At 40.4% G+C, this 15,318-nt stretch overlaps 1 protein-coding gene across 1 annotated transcript in view; it reads left to right on the forward strand.

Annotated features, from left to right (window-relative positions):
* The window catches only part of nrg3a (neuregulin 3a), a 421,734-nt gene that overhangs the window by 267,849 nt on the left and 138,567 nt on the right, over window positions 1-15,318 (forward strand). The window lies entirely within an intron of this gene.

The following is a 15,318-nucleotide window of genomic DNA, read 5'->3' on the forward strand; positions in this document are numbered from 1 at the left end:
TGACAACCAGTTGGTAAAGTGGCTTTAGATTTTAACATGATGACATGTTTAATGATTAAAATTTATGTTGTGTCAAAGTTCAAGCCTAGGTACTTGCTCCTAACTGGCATTGACGCTCAGGAATGCAACTGCTGTAGAGCTTTTCATACTGGTTGTGAACACTACAGTATGACAGATAGTATTCTGGAGTGTGGCACAGTTTTAATCTAGAAGATGAAATTTAAAGTTGTACATGTGCCAAGTTGACAGAAAACTACTTGTCTTGTGTTTCACCAGCACTGGCAATGTGGCAGTTAACCTGCAGAGCAGACCAAAGGCTGGTGATGCTAGCTCTGCTAATGTTAGCTGCACTCTGCAGACCAAGTTTTACATGATTTACCAGTGGATAGTGTGATCTGGTTCAAAGGTTTCTCTGCCAAAAGTTGCTGTAAGAGTTAAAAAAATATTAACTGAAAAATTTGTGAAATGTTTTTTGTTTGTTCGTATTTACTTCCTCAATTGATTTCAGTGGTTTTTTCAAGCCAAGACAACAAAAATTGGCATTACACTGACGGTTTACAAACCCATAATCCTCTTCTCTGTTGTTTATCCAGAAATGTCACCAGCTGGGGTTGCTCCTCTGACAGAAAGACCCAATAAACCTTTTTTTTTCTTTTTTTTTTTTTTTTTTTTTGCATGGGACACCAGCCAAGCTATCCTGAAGCTTTGCCAAAGTTAGCATATTTAGAAATATACTGTGATTGTATAGGGCTTGATGGGAAAGGTCCCAACATATTCTATAGAAATGGATTAAATGTCAACAAAAGAACTGTTGGTTTTGAAAATAAGTTTGAATGCATGTGCTTGGTGTTCGAAACACAGTGAAGAGCACTGTTTATATAGACTATATTGGAGTGGATTTGACAGCAACACAGAGATGTTTTCTTGGAGGTTGTGCTGCTGTATATATATTTTTTTGTCATGACTCTTATCAGCACCATGTTTCGAGTAAACAGACCTCTGAGTGTTTGATAGTCAAAAGATTTACTGTGAAGTGCTGCTTTGATTCTGTGTTTGCTGCCAGTACATATCTATAGGAGCTAGCGCTTTTGAAAATGCTCCCTGCTTTATGTTATTCAAAGATTTTAAAGTTCAGTCCTTGTGTTTGACTGTATGTGTATGTATGGCTGCATGTTTTCAATGCAAAACAACGTGTGTATGTGTAGGTGCATGTAAGAATGGGTATTTTGTGTGTGTTCAGGCTTTCTTGTCCCAGATTTTGGAGTTGAGCTCATGGGCACTTAGCCCGTTCAAATGTGGGGCCTTTTACTAATTAAGTCCCAGAACAACCTCTTCCAAAATCTCACCCCAGGACTTCCATCCGACCTGTTTTTCAAAGAGCCTGTCTTGCTTCCCGTGGGATACAAGTCTATATCCGTATGTGTGCACAAGTTTGTGTGTGTGTCTGTTTGGGAGTGTGTGGATAATGATGAGGGTAGAGTTTTGGCTCAGCAATATAAGTGAGACTCACTAAGTTTTAAATCACATGAGGTGCATTGATGTATACACCAGTGACGTAATAATGCATATACCTGTTTGAATATATTGTTTTTTTAATATGTATTTACAACCAGATTAACAGAAGCTGTTACATCGAACATCTATCTTTTCACAAACATGGAGGGAAGTGGATAATGCTCTTGCATGCTCCAGGGAAACTTTATGTCACTCAAGGGCAAGGCAATTTAACAACTTTTAGACCCCAATCACATACATAAAGACAGTTCAAGCTGATTTTTATGAAGACAATCCTTGGATCACACACACAAGATGATTTCATAAGACTGAAGACCTTGCACTTGACAATAGGAGCACCAATTTCACCAATATGACATCTCAAAGAAGCCATTCTGACCACCTCATTTTGGAACCCTGATCATTTCAGGTGAAGTTTGGGCTAATGTCTTGTGTAGACCCAGCCTGGTTTGGGTGTATGCATAGCACAGTTAGAAGTCCATATCCACCATCTGCTTATATACTTTGAGGTACTAACAAACTCTTGTTGACATGAATTGTGTAAAGAATCTGCGGCACCAAAACGCAGATTGGTTTTGGTCCATTGGGGAGGCTTTTTGCATCCTTTGTTGAAGCAAGTGAACTGTCATTGCATCTTTGTAATAAATCTGCTTTCAATTAATCAATGTGCTAAGAACAACCTCCTGTGTCAAGGAATCTGGACACTCGGTGTATTGTGTGGTTTTTGCGTGGATGAGCTACCTATCTAAGTGAGCTGGTTGCAGTTCTTTGATAAAACTGCATCACTTAGCAAACTCAACCACACTCCAGGAGAGCTCAGACAGTTTATTTTAGCTTTAGATTTATTAACTGAAAAGCTGCAAGATACAAGGTTGATAAAATGAAAGAGGGAGAAAGGTAGTGAAAGACGGTGTAGGCAGACAGGGAGTCAGAGAATGGATGACTGCTGCCCTCTTCCCATGCTTGTCTCCGTTACCACGACAACATAACCTCTGACTACAAGTAAAACTGTTAAAAAAGGGATGTACTCTAGGATGGCCTTGAACACATTGTCTGTGCATGGTAATGCATGTTCAGGTACAGAGGAGCGAGAACTCGGTAATGGCCGGCTGGTTGTTTGGATGACAAACAGCTGGTGTGGTTATGACGTGAAGTTATGATGTACAGTACGTTTGTTTCATCAATGCATTATGTCTTTTTTTCCTCTCTACCTTTAGTGACCAGAGATTGGAAAGCAAAGCAAAAAAACTGTATTACCATGATTCACTAGAAAGGGGAAACAAAAGATGAAACTGTACGCTTCATTTGACATGCTGCCTAATTTATCCTAATCAGCAAAAGAATGACAAATTTCACCCCAGGCTCAGGATCAATGCATAATCTGATTCAATTTGTGTTCACAACAAATTGAGACAAATCAGGTTGTAAACGTGTGATCAATCAGGGCATTTAATGGGGATAAATTAAGTCCAATCGTGGCCTTTTTTGTCATGAAATTCATCATTTTTATTTGCTGTACCAAACTTGATCCTTTTTGCAACGATTTTCTCCAAAGAATCATAACTCAAGTATCAAGTGCCATTCCCGACCAGTTGTAAAAATGTGTGCAGATTGTCCCCCAGAGCGCTGTTTAGCGCTGTCGGTGTGCAACGCGTGTATTTGTCAACCCCGGAGGGAACGCACGCAGACATGGAAGGGAGGGGAGGGATTCAGCATGAGTCATACGGCCCGCTTGCTCTGTCTTTTACACACTCACAGACACTAAAACACACATTCACACACATATACACACACTACTTCTCCCTGCTTTGGGCAACATAGTACAGCATTCAATCATTAGTGCTCAGCTAACCAGTAAATTAGTCAGTGTGCTAAGATAATATTTTCCGAACATGGCATGAGGCCAAGGCAGCCAGTTATAAAAGTGTGTGATGCTGAATACGATAAGCTACTTTCTCAGCTTAGCAGGATTCCCTCAAAAAGAACAAAACTCTAATGAGAGTTTAAAGCAATTAAGTAGTTCTAATAAAGTCTATTAAAGTATCTCTGCAGCCTTCTTGCCTCTATGCTCCTATTCTTATTTGTCTCTTTACTTTGATATTTCAAATTTTATCAAGGTGTTTCTGACAGTTATCTCTTTTACTCGCTACTTTTTATTTATTCTATCTCTACAGGTGAAATGATAAATTTTTGGTTTATTGGTTATGTATTTTGTCACAGCAGAAAGAGTGTCCTTTGGTCTAGTTAGTGACAGGAGCTGGCTAAACACGTCTTACTGCCCTCTGGTTGAGAGGATACTGCAGAGCTGGAGATGGAGAGGCAATCTCACATGGCAGGTTGAGGAAGCAGAGGGTTGAAAGAGATTGCTGCAAGGCTACAACCAATAAGACAAGGGTCACACACACACACACACACACACACACACACACACACACACACACACACACACACACACACACACACACAAACCTGGTGGTGTTTGTGAGTTGGACACTTCGTTGCATGTTGTGGAACTGACCTCTTATCAATTGAGGCTCCTGCTTGGAGAGAAATTGTAAATCCACCTGAAGATCCGGTGCTTTGATTTTTTAAGCACAGATCAGAGAAAGAGGGTGACAGTGGGAGGTTTTCAGGAAAGCAAAGAAGTTATAACAGACACCTTTTGAGTGTAGGCCAGTGGCGATTGCTCCAAGACTGTAAGAGAAGCTCAGCTTCCCCTAAAATGTCCCCAACAAAGTGGTGATATGTACTGCTGTGTGTACATTTCATTGACAAAATATGAGCTAGAATTCCTTCATCTTTTGTTCAGAATCAGCTCCTATCACAGGTAATTGGCTCAACCTCCTTATCATTCATCCCCGCAGCGTCTCAACGATTTAACACAGTCAGACGCTGAGCATCTTCTGACTTCAGCAGAGAAGCTTAGAGTGGGTTTTTCCACTGTGGAAACTGGACGGTCATTGGATAAACACTGGGCTTTGTCCCGCCCATCGGACGCTCAGCGTCTCTGGGGGTCTATGAGGCAGTGGGCTGGCCTGGACTCTGGGCTTCTGCATGATGATTGGATGATCTGTCTGAGGCCGAATCCCTTTTTGATTGACAGTGAAATGAGCCAGCCAGTTGTTCTGGACTGATTTGGAGGCTTTATCGATCTCCAGCGAGTTTATCTTTTTTTAATAACGACGAGCATTGAGAACACTGGCAAAATCCCTGGAAAAAAACACCTGGTTGGTACGACAGGGTCACAGATCATTTTCTTGAAAAGGAAGGGAGGGTAGAATTTACATTCAAATAAATAAACAAATTTGTGATGTAGGCTGGAAAAAAATGAGCTTCCCCTTCTTGACTGACCAGCAGCCGCCACTGGTGTAGGCATATCCTAAATAGAATTGGTCAGCAGAGAATATCCAGTGTATATTGGTGGAAAAAATAAAGTACAGACAACAACATGAAATAATGTTACCTTAATGTTTCTAACAGAACGCCGCACTATCTCAATCATGCCTCCACTTACTCGCTCATTATCCCATCCTACTCTCCTCTTCTCTTGCGTCATCAGCTGGTTGAGTCAGTGCTTCACCCTCGCCCTGCATGATGGATTAAACCTGCACATGCAACTAGGTCAATGAAAAACAAACAAAAAAAAATCTCCTATCGATTGCAAGGAAATAAAATATATACAGATTTGATAGCAAGAAAGAAAACACACAAGCTGTGACATAAACTGTATTCCCTTTTGCCCTCTTACTAAAAGGCAATAATGGAGGCAGATTCAGGGTAGTAAAGAAACGTCATATGCACCAACAATAAACTGCAATCATGTTTATTTTATCTGCAAATCGTAAAACCACATTGAGTGTGTATGTTTTCATTAGAGCAGGTATCAATAATTTCTTGTCATAATAAACCTGTAAAGACCACGTTGAATGACTAACCTCTGTGTATGTATACATTTTCGTTTGTTCAGGCATTTTGCAAATTCTGCAAAATGCACAAACAAAATTCTCCGATACATTTTCTTTGTTCTGATGCGACAGTGTTGACTTTCTGCTATCTTCTAGTGTTGGCGATGTGTGTGTGTGTGTGTGTGTGTGTGTGTGTGTGTGTGTGTGTGTGTGTGTGTGTGTGTGTGTGTGTGTGTGTGTGTGTGTGCTATGAATATTAAGACCTTTTATTTATTCAACATACATCCCTGACAGCAAACACAGGACTTAAAAGCTGTGAATCTTATTTTTAGAAGAAGCAAAGAGGATTAAATTAATCACAATAATAGAGCATAAAACTGGTCTGGATGGGGGAAGACGTGAATGTTTCCTTAAGTGTGAAAGGCAATCACTTGAGAACGATTCCTGCATACTTGCAAATGTTGCAAGAACAGGCTGCGCAGCAGACAAATCACTTCATCCTCTAGCATAATCCTCCCTTCCTTCCTTCCTTCCCTCCTCACAATTCTCATCCACACTCCTGTCTCATTGGACTCCAGCCTTTACTTTCCTGGGCGACCTCGGGCTTCTCCGAACTGTTCAGCCATGGACCAGCGCAGACAGATTGACTTGGGCCTCGTAGGTGCAGGGATTGGCAGCTCGGTGGAATGCATAACATTACCTTTGCTGCTTGTATCCACGCACACATACACACACCAGCAAGCCAATTAACAAGAAGCATGCATGAAATTGAAAACACAGCAGCAATAACACAGATCTAAGCTGGCAGTAAACAAGGAGATTAAAGTGCAGGAGCAAAAGGAGCAGATACCTGAAGCATCTGAGAGTGAAAGACAGAGTTTCTGTGCCAGGCTGAATTTGTTATTTTACTGAAACAGTGTTTTAGACTATATCAGTCTTACTAACAGTATGAAATGCAAAATTATACAAGATATGCACTGAAAAGCAGCGTGATAGTTGTAAAAATGCTTTCAAAAAAGAAAAACATTCAAAAATCTGTGAAGTTGTTCCTTCAGTGGTCATTGGTTTCTTATTATGTTCCCCAAGTTGATCTTTAACATGACATGTTGGACTCAATGAAGGCAGCCCTGCAAGGTATTTCACGTACACCATCCATTCACCCATCCATCCATCCATCCATCTATCTTCTGCCTATCTTGTTCTCAGAATCAGTCAGACAGCTGCAGCTGGTTCAGAACGCTGCTGCTTGAATCCTCACTGAGACCAAGAAAGTGGATCACATCAGTCCAGTTCTGAGGTCTTTGCACTGGCTTCCTGTTTGTGAGAGGATAGAGTTTAAAACACTCATGTTGGTTTACAAAGCTCTGAATGGACTAGGGCCGAAATATATCAATGATCTTTTGATCCCATATGAACCATCAAGACCACTTAGGTCATCTGGATCAGGTCTGCTTTAATTTGCTTTTTAATTTAATTTTAATTGTTGTCTTTAATTTGTTCTGTCTGGAAGCACTTTGAATTGTCATGCTGAAATGTGCTATATGAATAAACTTTCCTTGCTTTGCCTTGCCTTGCAAACTCCACACAGTAGGGCCCACCTTGCCTAAACTGGGATTCAAACTTATTCTTGCTGTGAGACAAACTACTGCTAACCTTGCAGATCAGATGGACCTGCCTGATTCAGTTTCTGAAATCCTGCAGATCCATCTTGCCAGGCTCTATTGACCAACGATTTTACTTGGCTAAATTCTAACGGGCCCAATCAGGGAAGAGAGGCCGAAGCATCGGAAGTGACAAGCAGACATGACATCAGCAGACTTTTGTACTTGTCAGCGTTCCTTTGATTCTTAACCTAACTATACAAAAATGGCAGCAGTCGTCTAACGGCATTATCACAGCTGTTTCTCGTGTTCCTGTAGTTGTTTGTCTGTTGTTTCTCTGCAGCGGCACACCTAAGCTACGTCATACCATGGCTTGATGTGGATTGGTCTGTGGTGAGTGTGTCAATCAGGTCATCCAATCAATCTGATTTTTTAGAAGGTTCCGCCTCTGAAAACAAATCCAAATAGCTGCTACCCAGATGGACTGGTGAAATATTTCTATGGCGGATAAATGAAAACTGTTCATCTGGTGTGTCAAGTTAAACCACTGCACCACCATGCACCCCTTCATATACCGTTGGTGTAAACACACTGAAAGGATTATTTTACTGGTTGTGCGACAGACTCAATTAAGTTTTGAAACACATCATGACCCACAGCGCAAAACAACACCAGCAAGAGGACAGACTTGTCCATTTGTTCATTATGAAAAATGCTTTTTTGAACACTGTCGTACGGAATGAGCATTTTGTAATTGCTCAGAGGGCTCTGGGCAAATAAAGACCGGTTTCACATAAAAACAAGTTGAAGCTGCTAGATGTTGACTTGCTGCATTAATTTCAGCCTGCTTTTCATTGCCCATGTCTAGACATCCTAAAGAAAACAGATTTGGAGCTTGTGGGGTCTACATATACATTCTTTTTACATTACTTTTCTTTGCTTAGAGCATGTCTCTTTCCAAGGTCCTGAAATCTCCCTGCTCATGTGAAAGGACATTCATCCGCTCACATTGAAAACCACATGCTCATGTTAGTTTTTTTTCTTCTTTTACACTCACTCAGACAGAGAGCGCAGCAAGGGTCAGGGACTATATGGAGGGGGTCACTGCATCCTGTGCAAAATTGTTTGTGACAGCAGGGATTTACCTTGTCAGGAGCGAGCCCCTGGGATTAAGATGTGTCAAATGCTCGCTGCATAGAATGCCTAAGTGCACATTTGTGTTTGTGTGTTCTCCCGTTAACACTGCAGTGCAAAGGTGTGTTTTCATATTGGCAAAAAAAGCATGTGATCTCCTCCTGCCTACGATCAGAAAACCATCTGGGCACTGTTAAAATGGAAAATACCACTCATCCTCTCACTTTCTTCTTGTTTTCTCTCTCCTTACACTGCCCTCCTCTCTGTTTTTTCTCTCTCTCAACATCTCTGCTGCTCCGTCTATCTCTCTCGCTCTCAACCCTCATCGCCATCTGTGCGATAATAATGGCACACCAGTGGGAGTTCGACGGGTGTCTCTCCGACAGTAATAAACAAGGCTGATGCTGTGGCATGCTTTCGAGGTGGGAGAAAATTAAACAGATAAGAGACCGCATATTGAGGCTAGAACGCACTGCTTTCGACTAGTGAATCCGTGTGACGCTGAGAGGAGCACTCAGCGTGCCTCGAAATGGAAAACAGATGCTGGGAGGCAGCCAAGAAGGGAGGAAGACGGATGTAAACCAGGAAACAGACAATGAGGGTGTTTTCTTCTTGTGATATGGTGACTGAGAGAAGTTGAAAGTGGGAGCGATGGCAGCCAAACATCAGTTTGTTACCGAGTGGTTATTTAATTAGCTCACAATGAAGACTTAATGATCTCTTGGCAGCTCAGTCACAGTCTTAAAACATTCAGTACTGTACAGGCAAGTCAGTATTCATCTTACTTCTCAATTTTCGTCTGTTGCACCATCTCTTTTTTTAGCCTTTGCCAATTGTTTTCATTTTCTTTGCTCTCGGGTTTCCTGAAGCCTTATACCGTATCATGCTTTCATCATTCTCAGGTTGCTCTTATATAACTTGCTTTGAGAAGTAACATTGTGAATTGTGTTTCACCCTTACCACTAGGTGACAAGTTCATAGACTACAATTAAGCCAAATGATGGCAGTTGCCTTAATCCTTTACCCTAACCCCTGACATAATCCCAGGATAAAACAATCACATAAACATAGTTGAGATGAGCTTTGAGCATCCTAGCAATCGGCTACATTGGGTCAGTCAATTTACAATAGAATAGAATAGAATAGAATAGAATAGAATAGAATAGAATAGAATAGAATAGAACTTTATTTTCATTGTAACAAGTACAACAAAATGGAAGTCACAGCAGCAATCAAGAAAACAAAAGTAAGAAAGCGTATAGAAAGTGCAAAAAGGTCCATAAGAAAATAGATGATGACACCTTGTCCATCATTGTCCAGTTCAGCCAGCCTCCACCTCCACAGGGTCCAGGACTGAGCTTCTTCAGTCATGCTCCATCTCTGTCTCCTGTATCTTGTCTGCTCACAGCAGGTGAAGCTCTTCCAATGGTTGGTGTCTGGTGTTAGCTCCGTTAGCAATGTCTGTGAATAGCATGATGCTGCTCTGCCCTCTGGTATTCCCTCTGTTGCTGGTTTAGCACAGCTAGCTTGTCCATCTTATTGGAGATAGATCTTACGTTCCCAATAACAATGGATGGAAGGACAGGTCCATGTTGTCACTTCTTAGCTCACACCTGAGAACCAGCACGTCGTCCTCACCTCCTTCTCCTCACCTTGTAGGAAGACATCAGGCCTTACACCAGTTAGCATTGACATGCTACAGGCTGCTAAAAGCTGAGTTTACATGTAAACAATGCAGCCATAGTTACATGTATGATCTCCAGACAAACATAAGAGAAAAAGTAGTAAAAATATCGCTAAAGCCACAACAAGTTTGGTGTCCATGACCAACAAATGAGCCATACAAAGTAATGATCCACTCCAAATACAAAGATTACGAACAAGAGACGAGAAAATTACAAGAAACGGACAAAGACGAGAGAGCTGCTGCAAAAGGTAGCCATAGCAACAGGGCGGCACCTGGCCTTTTTTTCAGCCACACCCCTAATAATACACATCAGTATATAACTCTAAATTATAAGACATCCAAACAGGTGATATATTCAGACATGTAGATTGTCTTTCATCCAGGTCATGGTTATTCTGAAGACTCAAAAAACAAGGCAACTGGACTGTGAAGGGTTTGGGGAGAAGTTTTCGCCTTTCATCCAAGACCTGATGAGGTTTCTTAGATGGGAGGCGAAACATTGTCCCAAACTCTACAGTCAAGTTGCCTTTTTTATGAGTCTTCAGAATATATTCACATCAGAACTGTAAATATTATTTTATTTTGGGGTCAATAATGGGCCTTTCAACACCGTGGTTAGCGAGGCTTCCCGGGTCTTAAAGGTAGCCTTAAGTGAACTCTCAAGAATCTGCAGTTTTATCGCTTGGCAAAATAGGTTTGCTTCAGACCAACTGCTCAGCTGTCCAGCGAGGAAAGTTGATTTAGTGGAACGCTGATTTCTAGTCAGCAGATTGTCACATTTGGAGTCGATGGATTGGTCACAAGTTTGGGAAATTTGAGTCCTATGTGCGACAGAAAGTAAATGCTATGAAATAATCAAAAAAAGCGTTAAGTTTAACTTAAACATTATTTAAGCAGGTGAATAAATCAGCCAGTAATTATTTTTAAGAACTGTTGTTTACTGTTGGATTCTGTAGCATTATGCAGTCGTAACAACACACACCATGGGAGTTTGGCAGAAAGTGCCAGAAATAAAAGAACTGGGGTGATCATTGCAAATGGTAATTCCTTGAGAGCCTTAAATAACTATCATTTTCAATACTATTAAGATAAAAGCATGCAGACTAATTACCGTCATTAATCACAGTGACGTCTCCCTAAGAATAACCCTCACAGCCTGTGGCAAGCAGACCCTGACAACACCAACTGCAGGTTCATAAAGTTATTTTAATTAAGAATATCCTAAAGCTTTCACATTAAAGACAGAAAGAAATATTTGAATCCTTGCCTTTATTGCTGTTCTAAACTTCAGGATTTCACAGCTGAGATGACATGAACACTTGGCAGAATTAGAAAAAAAAAACACTTTATACAAATGAAGAAATATTATCTTCAAAAGTTGGAGAATAACTCAACAAATTCAAGATCAGAGTCTATGAATACAAATTTTCATTTTATGAGTTTGTATGTCTTTGTTGTTAAACTATGTAAAAAACACTGATTATTTTAATGACACTGCTGTGTGCTGTGGAGCAGATGTAAGAGCTTTTCCTCAGTGTCCCCCCTGTCTCTGTGATAGCTTCAGGATGCTAACTTTAGCTGCGGTTAGCCTGTAGTGTCACGGCAAACAAGCTTATTGGCTTTGTGGACCAAAACATGTTACTACCATTTCATGAAGACATCAATGATCCCTATTAAACTGCAGAAAAGGAGCAGAATATGGGACCTTTAAAGCATTCACTTTTTGGCAAAGTTAGCTCCTTTCTATGCAGACAAGCCTCAATGCCTCTGGTACTAATAGTCTTGCACAATAGGGTTAAAATTTTACTGATGTGTTGGTGGCAACTGCCTGCTGTACTAGTAGTGAAACTGTGCTAAAACTTCTCAGTGATTGATATATCAACAATTCTACCTCTGAGTGACCTACAGATGGTATGTATCTTTACACTGGAACACTATTCCATGTTTGAAGATGATCGTGGGCCATCATGCATGCTGTCTGTTGTTGTAGTTATTCTCTTCTGCTCTTACTGGATTTATCTAATAAGGAAGTTTTAGGACAAAGTGTGACATTTTATCTCATCTGTCTTGATCTGACTTTTTGAAACATTGATAAGAAGTAATGCCAACTTATTTAGCTCACCCTCAGCACATACATCGATTTGAGGAGGATAAGAGCACATACAGCAGCACACAGAGCATAGAGAGGAGATGCTTATGCTTCATTCCACAATTGGATGCGAAACAAGAGCAAACTGCACAGAGGTGCTTGAATATGATTGATGCAATTTGCTTTGTAAGTTGGACCTTTAGCCTTAACGGTTTCTAGCAAACTGCGGCACGGTAAACTTTGATGTCCCACTGTTACATATAGATATGCATGTTTTCTTATTGTGTTTTTGATGACTTTGACGCAGATTGTTTTGCCAAGTCAACAGTCAGTCTCTCTACAATTTCTGAGGTGATTTTGTACCATTTCACTTTTGTCTTTTTTGTCTCAAAGGTAAAATATTCTTTACCTCCACACTCAACAGTGGACGTTGACAGTCTCAACAGTATGACTGACATTTTTACCTAAGAGCAGATTTTCGTTTGGTTTTATGATTTTACCGATAAACAGTTTGTTCTAAATTCAATCTCTGTTTCTGTGATTCACCACCACTAGATACACAGCCTGATTGGACAGTGAGGTGAAAAGGAGAACATACGAGTGTGAATACAGATTGTAAATCCAAAACAATCTTAAAGCAGATTTAAGGTATTCATGGTTCCTTTTCTAGAATATGCAGTCAACTAAGGATTTTCTTCGAACCTGCTGGGAGGAAAATCAAATCACCCACAATCAAAAAGCAGGAATATTTTCAAGCTATCAAACAAATCGGTTGTAGGGATTCACCCGCTTCCTGCTGAGCTTTTGAAGAGAGCGACAGCCGGCATGTATTTCATTACATAAATCAGTGATGTAAATCAGTGAGCAGCGTGATATGGGAGCACATTTATATTCCAACACCCACACAGTAAGTTCATCTTTAGGAGGCTCCAAACATGCTAGTGTGCGATTCATGTGGTAACGTGTATGAGCAATTTGTAGGTGGGACTGGAGATAAAACAGTATGCACACATGGTGTAGATGTTCAACAGCTCTGCAGAAGGTGCCACTGCTGCTCTGAGGATAGTGAAAGAGCCTTGAACTCACTGTGAAAAAGCCTTACAGAGATGGGGTTAGAGGAAGTGTTTGGTACATGGGATATTTCAGCATCACTCTGAGTAAGGCTGCAAACACACACAGGAAGTTTGATATACAGTAACAATGCCATGAAGCAAAGGGGAGGAAGCCAAAAAAAGATAGCAGAGGACAGGAAGAAGAGAAGAGAGGAGTGAGGCAGAAGACATACAGTAATTTGGTGGTGTTCCTAATCAAGGCGTCCCTTTCAAGTCAGCAGGTTTGATGTGTTAATAGGATGCAAATTTATGCAAATGAACCCTCCTTTCCCTCCAAAAGTCTGACTGAGTTTGCATGGGCTGTTTCTGCAGGAGGCAGAAATCTGAGTAAATAAAAAAAGAAAAAAAAAAAGAATGAGCCCAGAGAAGAACTATTGATTTTACAAGTTTTAAGCTGCATGGCCACAGAGACTCTGTCATTTCAATTCCTACCTTAGGGAATCTTTCCCCAGCAAGTTGACTGTAGCCCAAGACAAATTTCAGCATGCATGAAGAAGCAGGGGGGGAGAAATACAGCAGAAAGAAGACGATACAGTGTAAAACAGATATTTACATAAAGGATTGCTGAGAATAGAAGAAAGGGGAGAAACTGAGAACAAGGGAGAAGAGAAAAGTGAGGATAACTGAAGACAAGCTGTGCCTGTAATATTAAGCAGGGCTGTATTTCTTGTGTTACCTGGGAGCTATACCAGCCTGCTGATGTATGTTTTCACTGTAGTGCACTTCACTCTGAAATGGCAGCGGCGCCCCAAGCCCAGACATGTCTGTCTTCCTCCCTGACTAACAAGAAGCACCCCCTCCCATACTCAAAATGCTCCTGTCAGTGTGTTTTCAGAAGAACAGGGTCCTTGATTGCACACACATGTAAGCACACATGGCGCAAACGCTCCCTATGGCAACACACCCACTCTTGGATGTTTCGCAATCATGTAACAAGGACCGGGCTGACACACGGCATGCATACAGCAGCTCCTCACACACCTCCTCCTATTCCAAAGTGTTCATGAATATTTAATACTGTATGGTCAAGGTCCCTGTCATGCTGAACCTCAGCTAATGGCCATTCTGACATCTTTAACAAGAAGCTCTGTCATAGTTCTGTTAGGCTGTCTCTTTCCAATTACTAATAATTAAAGCTTATCTAAAAGACAGAAATTGGCTCTTTTTAATGGCGTTCTTGAATGAGAGATGGTGTTTAGGTTCATTGTAACACTGTTTTCTGAAAACATGTTTTTGGTGCCATTTGTTGAGACAGAAGTGTGGTGAATTCAGTTTAAAACCAATGGACATTATAAATGATAGCAACAAAAAGCTACTTTTATCTTTGTCGAGTGGCTCCTGTGGGTGGGAGCAAAATTCTTTCAAAAATCAAAACCAATCCAGTTGTATACTTCGTCCGTTATTGAAAAATATAAACAAACAAGGGTTTGAATTTTATTTAAAAAATATATTTTGTTGTTTTCCCACAGCAGGAAGCAATGCTGGGCCCATTACTAAAAAAAATTATAATGATAGTAAATCACTTATTACTCTTTATTCTTTTTTTAAAGTTATTACTTTACTTATTACTCCCTGCCAAAAGCAATATATTACACATTGATTACATTACATTTCATTACACCCCTTTTTTTCTCCTGATTCTGAGTTAGTCTCTGGGTGAATGTCATGAGTGAAAATGCTAGGAGGTGCGTATTTTTTTGTTTGTTTGTTTGTTTTATGTGGCTTATAAACACACTAAAGTAACAGTCTTCATGAAATACACATTTGGGTCAACTGAGGATGAAAGACAGAATTTTTTAAATCTGATGTTTCAGTCATCTTTCCTCTCAACAAAACTATAGTAATGGGCATTCCCCGGCCACCGAACATAAACATGTACCGCACCATTGTTCAAGCTAGCTAGGGTTCATCGGCCATATTACCTGCAGCAGTACATAAAAAGATTCAAAATTCTGCAGGAAAACTGCACACCTGGCAACCATGAACCCATCTACCTTGCGCAATGAAATTAATCTGTGTATTGTTGTATTTTGATTCATTTGCAGGTAACAACAGTAAGGGAGTAATGAGTTATTTTTGAGCATTTGTAATAATATTACTGGAAATTCAAGAGTACTTTGTTACACTCCTCTTTGCTAGTAAAAGTGTAATCATTGCCTTAACATGTTACTGCCCAACACTGGCAGGAAGTCACTGCTTACCAGTTCTAACGTTTTAGGGCCCACTGGTTGGAATGTTAAAATAATAATAATAAATAAATAAATAATAATAATAA

Source organism: Halichoeres trimaculatus, unplaced genomic scaffold (genome assembly GCF_033239565.1).
Source record: "Halichoeres trimaculatus isolate MK-OKI-2021-1 unplaced genomic scaffold, fHalTri1.1 fHalTri1_scaffold_8, whole genome shotgun sequence".
Lineage (NCBI taxonomy): Eukaryota > Metazoa > Chordata > Actinopteri > Labriformes > Labridae > Halichoeres > Halichoeres trimaculatus.